This window comes from Octopus bimaculoides, chromosome 11 (genome assembly GCF_046866305.1).
Source record: "Octopus bimaculoides isolate indiv1 chromosome 11, ASM4686630v1, whole genome shotgun sequence".
Lineage (NCBI taxonomy): Eukaryota > Metazoa > Mollusca > Cephalopoda > Octopoda > Octopodidae > Octopus > Octopus bimaculoides.
In genome coordinates this window covers 76,126,393-76,143,892 of record NC_142938.1, presented here as the reverse complement: position 1 = coordinate 76,143,892, position 17,500 = coordinate 76,126,393, and the positions used below count along the sequence as shown (strand labels likewise).

At 35.9% G+C, this 17,500-nt stretch overlaps 1 protein-coding gene across 2 annotated transcripts in view; it reads right to left on the bottom strand.

The window, feature by feature from the left end:
* Positions 1–4,556, bottom strand: part of LOC149133405 (uncharacterized) — a 461,174-nt gene extending 456,618 nt beyond the window's left edge. Inside the window, exon 1 of one of the 2 annotated variants that reach the window (XM_089360392.1) lies at positions 3,862–4,556. The gene's annotated coding sequence lies outside the window, so the exon portion shown is untranslated. Of the gene's footprint in view, positions 1–1,709; positions 1,847–3,861 lie in introns of those variants that run through there. The other variant, XM_089360391.1, reaches the window with a different exon arrangement.
* Positions 4,557–17,500: the final 12,944 nt, after the last annotated feature.

The window sequence follows — 17,500 nt, the reverse complement described above, 5'->3', positions numbered from 1 at the left end:
TATACAAATATGCCTGTGCATGTGTACGCTTGTGCGTGCATGTGTCTGTATTTATTCATGTACAAAATTAAAGTAAGCGTGCACATATTGTACATGTACTTTACGTTTATTATACCATCATTGCTATTTATATTACTAACCAGGAATGCTGTTTACATGACATCACATGTGCGTGGTGAGTGTGCAACCTAGTTTTCGGTATCACATCAAAAAGCATTTCCATTTCCTTAACGTCGTGAAACACCTTCAGAAAAGCAATAACGGTTCGTAATCATATCGTCCCCCTTCATTCAAATAACTGTTATTGGAACTAAAAGAAAACAAAAAAAATTAGTCCATGCGTTCTGTATCGTCTTAATTAATTTCTGGCGATAACAGCTTGCAACACGGGTTCGAGATTAAAATGGCACCGTTGTTAGAATTAAAAAAAAAATAATAAAATTAAAAAGAACCCGGTGCCCTTTCGAAAGTTACCAACATGAAGTTTTTGGTAGTATTCTCAGACTGCGATTTTATGTAAGCGTTAATCTTTGTTTAAGAGAAATAAATAATATTTGGGTATTTATTTAATCGTCAATATCAGATTTCGTGTAAAAATTGACCTTGTGTTACGTCAAAACACATGCCGCTACTCAAGCCAACAAGTAAACATCTACATGCTAGAAATAGCAATTAAATTTTCCTTAAATTACATTTTACCGTCTTAAATACAGAAGTGCACTGTAGAAAATGTTTTCAGTAATTGATTTTTAAAAAAACCAACAGATTTTGAATGGTTATAGCTGGAAAGACTTTTGACCGTAGGTCTGCTCGGCCAAGATTTACTTGGGGTTAAAAACACGTTAACAACACAGCATGTCACTCAAAGTTCTTAGTTACCCTATCATACTGTGGTCCTTATCATTGTTTTTGTTGTTGATGTTGTTTTATAGCCCCAGATAGGTTCTAATTCTGCAGACATAATCGAAGGCGTTTCAGTTATAGCCATGCCCCCTTTTTTGCATATATTCAGCTATATTGTCCAATCTGGCCTTCCCTAATTCCGGGAAAATTAGGGTGTGGTTAAAAAGAATTTATCTGTTATTTCTAGCAGATCGAACGGCTACGTAAAGGCATGGTCTTCCGTTGTTATTGTTATTGGTCTTGTTGTCGTCGTTGTTGTAGCTGTTTATAAAACTTCAGAGTTGGGTTTTGCCAGGTCTAATTACTCATGAGGTTAAAATTAAATAATGCAACGTGCATGGCCGACCCTCAACTAAAAAAAAAAAAGCTTAAAATAATATGTAATCACAATGCAGTCACCTTTGTCTTTCCTTTTTCCGGCTCCGATAAAATAATCAGAAATACACTAAACCCCTTCTATATCCCTACATTATACGAAATACCGAGACCCTGTTATATAATAATCAAGGTTCTTATTTACACCTGATCGTGTGAATGTATGATTAAAAAAAAATAAATTTAAACGCTCATGCTGTGACAATTCTGTGTTTTGAATATTACTAAAACATCCAAAGAATTCGTGTGTTATTTTCGTTTTCTTTTCAAAGAAATTTGGCTGCTATTTCCGACGGATAGAGCCACTATGTAGAGATTTGCTTTGTTATTATTTTTATTGACGCTAATGGCAAAAGCAGTGTTATCGATGTTGTTGTTTTTGTTGTTGGTATGATGTTGTGTTATCTAATAAGAAACAAAATTTTACTTACCTAAAAATGGTATAAGCTTCCGTATTCTTAGAGTAGAGTAATTCAAATGAGTTTGTTTTGTTTTGTTTTTGTTTTTCTTACTGGTGGAAGAATTTTCCTTTAATTATTATTACTGCTATTAAGTTATTATTACTATTATTATTATTATTATTATTATTATTATTATTATTATTATTATTATTATTATTATTATTATTATTTCTTCTTCTTCTAATAGTTGTTGTTTTTTTTAAATTTTGACTGGAGTTTGTATTCGTTACGTTATTTCTTTTACGATTTTTTGCGTTAATTAACTTGTTCCAGTTAATTAATTTGTTCCAGACAAAATCATCCCTTTGGGTAAAATTAAAAGAATCGAGAAGAATTTGTAAAGATTAATTAATTAAAAATAAAACAACTAAAATAACTAACTAAATAAATAAATAAATTGCCAAGTAAGAATTAGAAACAAAACTGTAGTTTCAGTTCAATTGAAATATAAAAATGGTTAACGCGGTCAATCCGGGTGAACACACACTTTTCCTATAAATTATTATTATTATTATCGGGTATTGCTTGGTCTTTCTGCATTCAAAATGGCTCAAAAGCCTTGGTATGTTGTCACTGAATGAGTGCCTTAGTGAAAAGTGAACTAATGGAGAGTTTTTGCTTGGATTTGGGTATGTGTGACAGTTGTACGAGAACGAGGCTGGATGTTTGAGTGGTTGATCTGAGGATTGGCTGGCTAAATGATGGAATAAAGGGTGTGTGTGTATTTGTGTGCGTCTGTGTGTGTGTATGTATGTGTGTGTGTGTGCGTGTGTGTGTGTGTGAGTAAAAAAAAAAGGATAAAATAGAAAGAAAGCGACAAATCGAATACAAGATGCGGTGTGGGGAAGCGGAGATAGCGATGGTGCTTTCGATAAAAATGTTCTGTTAACAAACACTGAAGAACTGATAGAGAAAACGACAGAGAGAAAGAGCAGAGAGAGAATGAGAGAGAGAGAGAGAGAGAGAGAGAGAGAGAGAGAGAGAGCAACTGACAGACAGACAGGCAAACAGACAGACACAAAATCTGTGTGAGTGTCTGTATGTACAAATATAAGTTTGGGTATATGTGTGTAGATATACAGTTGTTTGTATATGTATGGTGACAGAGAACGTGGAATATAAAATGAGAGAGAGAGAGAGAGAGAGAGAGAGAGAGAGAGTGTGAGCGGGAGAAAGAGAGAGAGAGAGAGAGAGGGGGGGAAAGTGGAATGAAGAGGTTTATGTATCAATCAATGAAGAGAAAAATGGAGATAGGAGGGAAAAAGAAGATGAAAGTGATTGGAAATTTCTAGAAAGTAATAGGAAATAAAATGATGAATGGATATATTGAAGGAGATAGAAAGAGAAGAGAAGGTAATAGTAGAGAGAGAGAGGGGGGGGGAATATAAGGTAATCAGGTAAGGTAGAGGAAGTTTCAGACATCAGAACAATGAGGAGGAAGTGAAGAGAGGAAGAGAGGAAGAGAAAAGGAAAATATAAGAGAATGAAAATAATAATAATAAGAAGAAAACAGACAAGGAAAGCAAGTGTTATCGTCGTTCACGTGGATCAACACCTACCGGTGGAGTATTTTCCCCTGCGGTGTATGTGTGTGTGTGTGTGTGTGAGGAAGAAGGGGAGAGAAAGAGAGGGAGGAAGAGAGAGAGAGGGAGACCAGAAGGTGGCGGCGGTGGGTGTTGTTGGTGGTGTTGATGTTGTGGAGTTGCTAATCAAAACAAGCAGCGAGATAAAGAAAGCACCGTCGAAGGTAGTCGAGTTGATGGTATTTTCCAATCTGAAGAGAATGTTGTTGATGTTCTTCTTCTCGGGGTCGCTATCGAAGATGACGACGACGACGACGACGACGACGACGACGTCGACGACGACGTCGACGGCGATGGCGACCACGACGATGATAATGGTCGTAACAATATCAACAACACTAATAATAATTAATAATTAATAATAATAATAATAATAATAATAATAATAATAATAATAATAATAATAATAATAATAATAAAAATGGAAAATAAAAATAATAATAATAATAATAATAATAATAATAATAATAATAATGAAAATGAAAATGAAAATGAAAATAAAAATAATATTAATGAAAATATAAAGAATAGTTACAAACGTTGAAGAGTGGAGACAGCAGCAGCGAAGAAAACAGCAACAGAACGGAAAAATATTGGACAACAACAAATGAGACGACCAAACGGCTTCAGTGGTTGTCTCCGGGAATAAGTATTCTTGAGTTGTTCATTGGTAGAAACCAATTCCGTGTTTCGCGTTTACTTTTTTCTTTTCTTTCATTATTAATTTTAGCGGGTTTTGTTTTTGCTTAAGTCTTTTTACCGTGTTTTGTTTGTTTGTTTAGTCTTTCTTCCTTCGTTTTCTTTGTGGGTAGTTTGTGGGTGTTATCGGGGTGGTCCTATTGTATTGTGTGTGCGTGTGTGTATGTGTATGTGTGTGTGTCTCTGTGTGTCTCTGTGTGTGTGTGTGTATTTCGTAATTGTTTTGTAGTTGCTAGCAGACAATTGTAATGGTAATGTCGTGTTTTCAGTTGTGTTATGATTCTGAATGCAATTAATGAATAAATGAATAAATGAAAGAAAGATTGAAACGATAGAGCATGGAACGAACGAACGAACGAACGAGCGAGCGAACGAACGAATGGAAAGAAAGAAGGCACGAATTAACGATTGAAAGAATGAACGAATGACAGAATTAATGATTAAATAAATAAATATACGAATGAATGAATGGTTGAATGAATAGAGGCGAACGCCTAGACGAAGTACAACAACTGCTCGAAATACAGGAAGAAATAGAGAAAGAAAGAGAGTGAAACTCAGAGATGGAGAGAGAGAGAGAGAAGGAGGGAGGCAGTAAGGAAAATTCTTACGGAAGCAAGCATGTATCGGCTTGTTACATGTGACCAAGAATGCGCACACTTGTCTCAGCATAAGACTTCCCCCTCTTGTTGGCACTATTGCACCGTTTCGTTTCACCTTACATACACATATGCATATCAAGATAAACATACATATACATATATATTTTTATTACATTTATCAAATAGATGAAACACATGCTAACACACAGACATGAAGCGGTGCCTGCACGTCTTTTCTGTGTCCATCTTTCAATGCCAAGGTTTGCGTTGTGGCTGGCGTAAGCAACTGGTTTCTAAAGTGGCACTATAAGAAAAAAAATACTATATATATATATATATATATATATATATATATATATATATATATATATATATATATATATATATATATATATATATATGTATATATATATATATATATATATGCATATATATAAATACATATATATACGTATATATACGTATATATATATACATATACATATATGTCTGTGTATGTATATATCTATGTATGTATGTATAACGGTGTTGTTTAACTTAATCATATGTAAGTACTGGTTGAGCAGACCTATGACCAAATGCATTCCAAACATGACCACTCCTTCTACATAGTTCCAGACATAGTACCTTATAAACGTGTCTATTTATCAAAGAGGATGTAATTTGACGAAAATCTTGGCCGATAATTCTAGCAGGTTGAGTGCCCAAGCGCAGGATATGTTGCCGTTGTTGGCGTGTAAGTGTGTATGTGTATATAAATATATAGGCATGAATATATATGTGTATGTGTGTATGTATATACAGACACACACATACGCATATATATTCATGCTTATATATCTATATTCACATTTATATACACGTATGCATATATACAAACATACATATATATATATATATATATATATATATATATATATATATATATATATATATACATATATATATATATATATATATATATATATATATATATATATATATATATATATATATATATATATATATATATATATACATATAAGCTAATAGCTAATACATATGTATATAAGTGCATATATATTTGTACGTGTGTGTGCGCACGTGTGCGGTGTGTTGGAATTTGCAAACGTGAGTAAAGAAGCATTCGATACGTAAGTAGTGTTGATAAATTTATTCGATCGAAGCTAAGGCCTTTCCCCCGTTGTTACTCGGAGTTTCGTATGTGTGTGTGTGTGTGTGTGTGTGTGTGTATACACATGCATCGATATATAATCATTTGTTTGATATGCATATATGCCTGTTTGTATATCAAACAGACAGGCATAAATCACAAGATATATGAGGTAAGTGTGGAATGAGGTCTAGACAGAGGGAAGAAAAGTGGAGAAGGAGAGACAGAGAGAGAAAAAACAAACAGAAGAAAAATTGAGTGAAAGAGAGAGAGGGGGGGGAGATAGACATATTTATCTATTCTACCTACATACATACAGACAGACAGACAGACAGATAGATAGATAGATAGATAGGTAGGTAGGTAGATAGATAGATAGATATAGAGAGAGGGAGATCGTAAGTAGTCTAGAGGAGAAAGGAAATACAAACCGAGAGAGATAGACAGGCAGAGTGCTAGAGAGAAAGAGAGAGAATTAGAGAAAGGCTGAAAGAAGAAAGAAAGAGTGAGAGAAGGAGAGAAAGTCGGGTATATAGCTAGTTCTAGTGACAAAGATCTCGATGCTCAGACAGAAGTAGTTGTGTGCAGACAAGCAGGCGTATAGGATGAGTGCTAAAGATATTCTGCTATGCACACGTAACTTTTGCTACGCGTGTCACGTTTCAGTGGTTTCCTTTATATAAACTAAGACCGGAAATGCCCATTTGTTGGATTTGTGGTTATTGTTGTACTAGTTGTTGTAGAAGTTGTTGTTGTGGTTTTTGTAACCCTTAATCACCAAGATATGCTTTCCAGTTCTTGCCAGCAGTGTCCCACTTATGTTGTAGCTTTCGTTCGTTAATATATATTAATCGAAGTCGGATAAAATTTTATCTAATGTTTCATATTTTCCTATTTTAAAGATTCTACAAAAATATAATCCGTCGGAGAGGAGATGCATTGCAGTTATTGGCTGCTATTTCTAGCTGGTCTGTCGATCACATTTGTGCTTTCTCGTTTTTGTCGCTGTTAACGACGACGACGACGATGATGATGATGGTGGTTGTGGTGGTGACGGCGACACTGACGATGGAACTGGAAACGGAGGTGCGGGAGAAGGAGGAGGAGGAGGAGATGTCAAGAAAAGATGCTGAATGCGTTATTGTTATGAAGTAAGAGGTCAGTAAATGTTAGAAGATGACTATAAGTGTGGCAGTCTGCCATGACATCTGTCCATCCATCTATATCTATCTATCGATCTATCTATCTATTTATCTATCCATCTGTCTGTCTACCGATATCTATCTATCTATCTATCTATCTATCTATCTATCTATCTATCTATCTATCTATCTGTCTGTCTATCTATCTATCAGTCTGTCTTTTTGTCTATCTGTCTGTTTGTCTGTCTGTCTGTCTATCTATCTGTATCTATCTATTTATTTATCGATCGATCGATCTATCTATCTATCCATCTATCTATATCTATATTCATATCTATATACATACATACATACATACATACATACATATACATATATATATATATATATATATATATATATATATACATATATGTGTGTGTATATATATATATATGTGTGTGTGTGGGTGCGTGTGTATATATATTATACATATATATATATATATATATATATATATATATATATATATATGTATGTGTGTGTGTGTGTGTGTGTGTGTGTGTGCGGCGATGCTGGGAGGTAAGTATATGTATATGTATATACGTTCGAAAATATAAAAAAAGTATATTCGGTTTAGACCAAAAATATAAAGCCTTCGGAGGATAGAATGATAGGATGTTTCCAATGTAGCACTCAACTCGAGCTTTAAGCTATCTGCAATGTGGCATTCTAGACTGAAATCAAAATTCATCAGATGTAGAAAATCCAGGTTCTACAACGGCAAAAGCGCTGTGTCGGATTAGCGAAAAAGTTAAACACTTATAATCCAATTAGGAAAGCAATGAAAGACTTTAACACATCGTCAAGAATCACTTACAATTGTTTCTGTAGCAACCCGGCTTTCAATGTCAGTTCATGCAAAAGATCTCCCAATTCTTTCGCACACATATTTATATACATATACGAACCATACAAATCCACCGGCACACATGCATGTATATATTAGACTAAAAGCCCTTAAGAAACTGCACCAGTATTATAGTAAGTTTGCAAATGCAACGGTTGCTAATGGATGCAATAGAAACACGTGTAGGTCTATTTGAGGCTGTATATATATGTAGAAAGGAATTAAAAGTAATGCTAATACTACTTCGTAATAACCCTCATTGTTAGTGTTATTATATACATATATATATATGTTTATAAAGCCTTGGGAACAGGTTCGAAATCTGATGTCATATATCTTGACTTCAGTAAAGCGTTCGACAGGATTGACTCTAAATGTCATACTCTCAAAATTGGCAAATGTTGGAATCCGTGGAAAACTTCTGGCGAATAGAATACAACATGTTGTGGTCGATGGAGTCCACTCAAGCCCAGCAAAAGTAGTGTAACCGTGTTGAGATGCCACATGTTTTTCGATTTCACTGAACACATCTTAATATTTTCTGAGGCTGTCAGATGCTTTTGCCGAGACGTTATGATCATAAAGAATACTCGTGTTGATCAATAGACAGTCATTATTTCTTCTGGTCTTTTATAGCAATATCTTGTTTATTAGGTTTGATGATTCCGTTTGTATGTACAAAGAATCGTGACATTTTCCCCTTCAGTTGCAGCCTGTCAACAATTTTAATTTATAATCCCGACATATCAACGAGTGTAGATATTGGCCAACTCTGTCGGGTCTTGATATATATACACCACTGGTGCTAAAACTTTACATCAGAGATTAGGTGGTCCACTGTTTCAATCTCATCATTACAGAATCGGCACTTTGGATCTACTCCATCTTTTTATCATATTGGCTTGGTAGTTTTAATCTTGAGCAGCTAAGATGAAGCCTTCACTCTCTGCCATTAGCTCTGATCTCTGTAGCCACTGATCAGTTTGCTTCTGGTCAACACCAGCTTGTGTGCTACGGGCCACATATTTGCCGTGAAGAGGTTTCTTCTCCCACTTAGCCGATTTTTCATGCACTTTTTCATTGCATGGAAAGTGTTTTACGTGGAAATTGTTCGTTACCTAGTAGTGCTGTTTTCTGTATGTTACATACATTCGTAAGTTCTGCTGCTTTTGGTTATGTATTCGTCTGAATACACCTCCTATTATAGGAATTTTTGCTGTTTTGGGGATCCACATTCCACTTATCTACATTTCCAGATCTTTGTATTTTGAGAGTTTCTCCTTTTCTTTTTCAGAAGAATTGACATCTGTTGGGATCGATATAGCGATTAATAGGCATGTTTATTGGTGGTCTCTGACAACTATATCCGGTCTATTAATCTTTATTTCTCTGTCGGTATATCCCAGAGTGTTGTTGCTTTGTCTATTATTATTATTATTATTATTGTTTGAGGGAGTAGCACATGTCATGAAAGTGACACTGAGGTACAAATGTATGAAGCCCAATATACCCCTCATGGCTGCCCGTGTGATAAGGGTACGCCAGACACATGCATCACAACCATCACGAAACTTAACAACGACACGTAAAATTAACACTAATATTAAACCTTACACTAAGTCCAGCACTACATTTAAAAATAAACCTAATTCTAACACTTAGTCGAAATCATTAACCCCAACGTAATCCTATGCCAAATGCTGCTTCCTACGCGATCTGGATTAACATTCTGAGAAGCGCATCTCATGAACAGAAATCAGGAAAAATCTTTAATGTAGGAAATCATATCATGTACGAAATTTGTTTCATATTATTAAATGTAACGGATAAAAAGCAGACTACATAGGACAAACGAGGGTAAACATAGAATGACTCATCATCATCAACAATATCGAGACCCCGATAGCAGACAAACAATTGTGAACATTTGCACATATGAGGGATAAGTCAATACCCAGGCAGCAAGTCTTCTTGTCATAACATGTTTTGAGAAAAACCACAAACCAAACTTAGATGAATAAAAAAATATTTAGTTCTTTGAAATATACACACACACACACACACACACATACACACACACACACACACACACACACACACACACACACACACACACACACACACACACACACACACACACACACACACACACACATATATATATATATAGCTTCATGTGACAGATTTGGTCAACCTATCATTTTGTAACAACTTTACGACGCTTAGTCGCTAATGGAGTTTTCAAAACTCTAAAAACCTTCAAACGGAATTAATCGTTCTGAGTCGCCAAACTACAATTCTCACTCGTGTGTTTTTCCCACATGCTCTCTATAGAAAGTGAGTTCCCAGCAACATCTGCTTCTGAAAATATGTGCATATAGAATCATGTATATGTATAAATAATGTATATCTATATATATGTGTGGATGTAATATATACATACTTTCATATATATATATATATATATATATATATATATATATATATATATATATATATATATAAGCAATGTTAATTCTCTAAATGAAGTATTAACAGTAACTGCACGATAAAGTGTAGTATATTGCCACTTAAGTGTGGCTGACCCCTAGGGGTGGATGTTGTCCTCCTGGGGCTAAAAGCAACAGTAACATCCACCCCTAGGGGTCAGCCACACTTAAGTGGCAATATACTACACTTTATATATATATATATATATATATATATATATATATATATATATATACATACATATATGTGTATATATATGTGTATATTATATATATAATATTCATACGTACACATACACACACATGTACACACCTACAGACACACCCACACACAGACACACACAGACACACACATACACACACACACACACACACACACACATATATATATATATATATATATATATATATATATATATATATATACATATATGTATTTATCTGAGTGTATGTAGGTGTTGTGTGTTGGAACTCGATTATGCAAATATCTATCAAATATCTATTGTCATATACAGCTAGATATTTGCATCGTCTCGTATATATGTGTGTGTGTGTGTGTGTGTGTGTGTGTGTGTGTACGTGTGTGCGTGTGTGCATGATTATATATATATACATTTGCACGTGGTATTATGTATGCATTACTTTAAACGCCTCTTATTTTGTACTTATCTGCCTTGTAACTAAAGCCAAAAGCCAAAATAAATAAAATATGATAAAGCACTAACAGCAGCAGCAGCAGTAGCAGCAGCAGCAGTAGCAGCAGCAGCATCGAGTGTTGTTACTGTCGTTATTGTGACATATAACAATTACATCAGCTCAGCTTTGATCGTGTAAACTTACGATTAAACGTGTTGCAACTCTGACCACCTAATCTTCCTTTACTTTTTCATATATATATATATATATATATATATATATATATATATGTATATATGTATGTATATGTATGTATATGTATGTGTGTGTGTTTGTGTGTGTGTGTGCGTGTGTGTGTGTGTGTGTGTGAGGGATTACATCATCAAATCTAGCCTTGCTTATTTATGCCAGTGTGAGTGAGATTCGGGTAATATTTACAGCAGGTCGAGCGACCGCTTACAGGCTTCTCGTAGCAAGTGTCAAAGCACTTGATACTACTACTACTACTACTACTACTACTACTACTACTACTACTACTACTGCTGATACTGCTGCTGCTGCTGCTACTACTACTACTACTACTATTACTACTACTTTTTATTATTATTATTATTATTATTATTATTATTATTATTATTATTAGTAGTAGTAGTAGTAGTAGTAGTAGTATTAGTAGTAGCTGTTGTTGTTGTAGAAGTAGTAGTAGGTGGTGGTGGTGGTGGTCCTGGTGGTGGTTGTGGTGGTCCTGGTGGTATAGTGGTAGTGCAATATTTGTTGTTTGTAACTATAATCAATTCTTGATGTTGTTGTTGTTGTTGTTCATGTTGACTACAGCGGCGGCGGTGATCATGTTCGTGATGGTAGACGGTGGCTGGTCGTCGCCGTAACATTGGTATTGATAGTGTATTTAGTGTAGAAGTACCAAGTGTACCATTTGTACTAATTCACTAATTACTTGTAATTGTCTCTGACTGTGTCGCATGAGTGATGCACTTTGTAGTAGTAGTAGTAGTAGGAGGAGGAGGAGGAAGTGGTGGTTGTGGAAGAGAATGAGGGATAGCTGATAGAATCGTTAGTGCATCGGGGGGAAAATGCCGTTAAATTTTTGTTGTGTCTCTTTCCATTTTGAGTTCAAATCTCGGTGAGTCCACCATTCCTTTCCATCGCTCGGTGTCTATAAAACTAAATACTAGTTAAATACTGGTGTCCACTATTCCACCCCTACCCACAAAATCGATGGCCTTATTACTAATGATCTTTCAGAATCGTTAGAGCAACGGAAGAAGTATTTTGCTGTATTCGTTTCGAATTTCTTACATTTCTACCCAAATCCCATTGAGATTAGGTTTGCTTTTTGCCATTTCGTAGTCGATAAAATAAGCCACTAGTATTGAAATTGATAATATCTCCCTTAAAAGTTGTTGGCTTTGTGTCTGAATTAAATAGATTGTAATGGCCCCTTGCGAAGGCTCAAGGCTCATTAGTCAGAGCGTCGAGCTTACGATCTTGAGGTCGTGAGTCCGATTCCCGGAGCTGCGTGTTGTGTTCTTGAGCAAGACACTTTATTTCACGTTGCTCAAGTTAACTCAGCTGTAGAAATGAGTTGTGACATCACTGGTGCCAAGCTGTATCGGCCTTTACCTTTCCTTTGGATAACACCAGTTGTGTGGAGAGGCGAGGCTGTTATGCATGGGCGACTGCTGGCTTTCCATAAACAACCTTGCTCGGACTTGTGCCTCGGAAGGTAACTTTCTAGGTGCAATCCCATTGTCATTCATGACCGAAGGGGGTCTCCTCATAATGTCCCCTTTTTTTGATTCCCCTGTGGCAAAGAAAAGAATCCATTAATATTATTATTGTTCGCACTCATGCAGTTTCCAATCATTGCTGACCTGTGAAGTTACGTCGATCACCTATTATCGCGTGAAGGAAGGATCACTCAACCACCCACCTTTAACAAGGCAGGTCAAACAGTGTTCCTCTGTCTTGTGGTGATGGCAAAAGAGGGTGTATGGTATACGAGGCTGAAAGGATTCAACAGAGAGACCTTGCTCTTCGGTCAAGCACTCAGTAACTATTTTTAAAATTCGGAAAGGAAAAATGAGGTTGAAAAATCAGATTGGAAATATGGATGTATACTTCAGTATAAAGTATTGAGAAATGTTTCAGAGTAATTTTTAATTGTTTGTGTTTATAAGATGACACAAAAGCAAGCATTGATATATATAGATTTGTGCTTTAGAAATTCGTTTTACGACCACGTGACAGCAGCCATTCGGCATTGGCCCACAAGTCCGAAATGGTTGGACACTGCACGAGTGCGTGCAGAACGGTTTCGTCGCTCTGACCGCATCTCGGGCAAGTCGGCCCGGTATGTCTCGAAACGTGCCTGTAGTGCTTATCCCGAACGGGCAGTGCTTCCCGATAGCACTGCCGGGCCTGGGATCTCTAGTGGTTTTCAATAGGTCCCGGCCCGAAGGTTATTCTGAACAGGCGGGTCAGGTGTTCCTCGTCGACGCCCAGATTCTCCCCGAGGACGTCGTCGCACCTCCCCTCCACTAATCCTATATAGAACGCCTTTGAGGAATTGAATTCGCACAAGTTTGGTCCCGGACGGCAGAATTGCTTGAGAGCAAGGCGGCACTCACGGTGCCATTCGCGCAGTCTCGGTGTCTGTTTGATCCACGACTGCAGTTCAACCAAAGAGACGAGCTGCGGGAAAGCGCGCCGCACAAACGGTGACCACACCTGTTCACCATCGTGTATGAAGCGCCAGACATGTCGCAGTCTCAGCGCACGTCTGCATATCATCAACAACAGCATGCCTAGTCCTCCATCTAGCGGGTGTTGACAGCAAATGGATCGCCTAACCATCGGAACGTTTCCCTGCCACAAAGAGCGGAAGAGCATGAGTTCTAGTTTAGTGGTGGTAGGGTCGGGACAAGGCACGACAGTCAGACGGTAATCGACTATGGATGCGCTATACGCGTTCGCCACCTCCGCACGACCTTTTAGGGATAGCTTTCTCTCGGTCCATGGCTGGGTGAGAGTGGCCACCCTACTTGTTATCTCGTCCCAGTTCTTCTCCATTTGGAAGTCCGGACCGATCCAGATAAGTAGACAGATAGATAGATAGAGAGATAGATAGATAGATAGATACATACATACACACACACACACACACACACACACATATATATATATATATATATATATATATATACGTTTGTATCTATGTATGCATACATACATACATGTATATGCGTTTGTGCATATAATTGTAGTCGTGTGCATCTGTGTGCATCTACGCATACATACATACGTACATACATACATACATACATACATACATACATATACGTGCATGTGCCGCATACATGTCTGCGTGTCTTCATATGTACATATTTATTTATACATGTTTCATTTGATTTCTCTTTCAATGATTATATGATAAGATGAAACGCAGATAAACGTATCGAAAGCGAGTAATTTGTCACACTCTCGACACCTTTGTAGTCTGTGTTTAATCATTGGAACCTATCTCTAGTATTCTTTTTGTGTTACTTTCTCCTTTGTGTTCGTTTTCAACTTTGGTATCATATGAATCGATCGAGTTTCATAGATTAAACAAGGGAATTCCGTTATTCTTTGGAAGCATTTGGCGTTTAAACCTGGTAATTACGAATAGTATTCTTAAGTAATAATTCTGCGTATATGGCTATTACAGCGATGTTTTCTGTGTGGTATTCCTGTGATATTGTTTCAGTACTCATTTGGAGTAGCAGCTTATTCAGTGTTAGGGACTCTCTTAAAGGCATTTTATTGGGTCATTCACCAAAGCGCGGCACAATGGGCGAGTGTCATCTACTATAGCTGTGCAGGAAATTTGATTGACGGAATTTATGTGGAAACATGCTTTGTATATACGCATGTATGTATGTATGTATGTATGTATGTATGTATGTGTGTATGTGTGTCTGTATGTATATGCATATGCGTGTCTGTATACGGCGAGATTTTGGTTTAAGTATCTCATATACTCCGGAATAGCACTTTTATTTTTTGAATTTTTGCAGGAAATCTTTGTGAATTTGTGTCCTACCCCCGAGAATTCATACAATTATACAATTTAAAAATAAACATACTAATCACCTCACACACACACATACAATCACACACACACACACACACACACACACACACACACACACACACACACACAGATTCTAAAAGTTCTGATCATATTCGATTTTTTTAAAAATCACAGTATAAATACGGACAGTGCGAATTTTTTGCTTAAATACCACCTATGGACTACACTTGAGTGCATCATCATTCCAGTAAATGTGCTTATAGAGAGAAAAATATTGAAAAACATTAATACGTGGCAGTGACAAAGAAACGAGAAAGATATCAGGTGGTCGTGAGATGTGCTAAAATCAACAGCTAATTTCCGAAGACATCAAAGGAAATCACAACTAGAATTGTTTACGTTATACAAATTAACCACTCTTGCTATTAAATATACTTTCGGACTGGATAATTTCCACCATATCACAATGGTCAACTTCCATTTATATTCCCATACAACATGGAGGCCTACATGACGTGCCTGAAGGAGAAGTGCTGTCCTGGGTCAAGAGGGTAGCTTGAAGACCCTATGTCTGGCAAGAGGACTTTGCACCAAGACACTTAAGCAGAAGAACTCAGTCTCAGCTCTCAGGCAATTTGTTTGACCACATCACGCGTAACATCTGACCACCTAACTCCGAAGACTGCAACCTGCTTGATTATGTGTGGGGCGCAGTTGAGCGAGAGACCAACAAAAGTCCTTGTAACACCAAAGATGAACTGAAGGCAAGGATTATGGCAGCATTGACCAACTTAAATAGAGGAGATCCGGAAGGAGACCGTCCAGAAGAGTTGCAAGAGATTCCGAAGACGTCAGGATGCCATGGTTGAAGTTAATAGCGATTTTATTGAATAAATTTACTCTTTAGTATTTCAAGATATTTTTATGTAACTTTGGTAATATATCTGTTAAAATGAGATGTAAATGTTATTTTTATTTTTGCGTAATTTAGACGACAATATATTCGCCGCATCATGAATATATATATATATATATATATATATATATATATATATATATATATATATATATATATAATATGCATACATATATATATGTATATATAAATCAGTAAATGGTGAGGTTGTGTTATCTTTTCCTTTCCTATATATATATACACATTCATGGTGTTTTTCTCCATTTAACATCATGAAATCATTAAATTATCAAAGCTATAACGATTAGGACCTCCAAACGTGACAATCTCGTCAGTTCATGCATTATTTATCACCAACTATTTTGTCTAATGCTCTTCATTTGGCAGCTCTTTCTTGCAGATGAGTTGACCGAGTAGAACAGCTCTTACATCGGCTCACATTTGTCTCTTGCAGAATAGTTTAGTGCAACAATATATATATATATATATATATATATATATATATATATATATATATATATATATATATATGCATTGGACCAAACACGTTACAATGAAGTAGAGAAATTTGAAAAGACAACACGAAACCGGTTATTTCTCAAAATACAATGTTTATATACCAAAAAGATCTTCTAACATTTTTCTAACATTTTTCTAACATTTTTCTGACATAATTTAAATATATACTTTAACCATGTAACACAAGCCTTCTGTAGTTTTTTCACTCTTATTATCTTATATATATATATATATATATATATATATATATATATATATATATATATATATATATATATATATATATATATATTTGTTTATCTATCTATCTATCTATCTATCTATCTATCTATCTATCTATCTATCTATCCATCTACATGTCTATTTATACGTGTATTTACAAACTCAATTTAGCATTAAACAATTTATCATCGTTAAATTGCAGCATCACTCAAAACAATTTTGTGGAGAACATATTCATTTTGAAAAGGAACCGGTTGCCATGAATATGCACATGCATGTTTATGCATCTATATACGTCAGCTTAAATTCATATCGAGTGCATCAGAATAGATGGAATTTAGGTAAGCGAAGCCCTCTAACTGTGTTACATTACTTGGATCATGGAAAATGCATTTCGAAGGCCTATTAGTCAAGAGAAATAGCTCCAGATTTTCAAACAAAATGTGTCCAGCTATTGTTTGTATATACATGTGCAACCGATAACATTTAAGCGCTCGCTTTGACGTAAAATCTCCGATAGAGGTTCGTTTTTCATGATCTCCCTCTCTCTCTCTCTCTATATATATATATATATATATCAAGTAAATATCACAATTACGTCAGTGGATGGCAATAAAGATAGTGCATGGTGATGTGCTGAGAGAAAAACTCTTCTAAATACACCAGAAATATTAGGCACTTATTTGGCCGTTTGCCAGAATATAGAAATCAATATTATTTATGGTATTTTCCAGCAATATAGGTAACAATAGCACACGAACGTAAACACACGTACGTACACGCGAGCGCACAGACAACAACAGACAGGTACACACGTA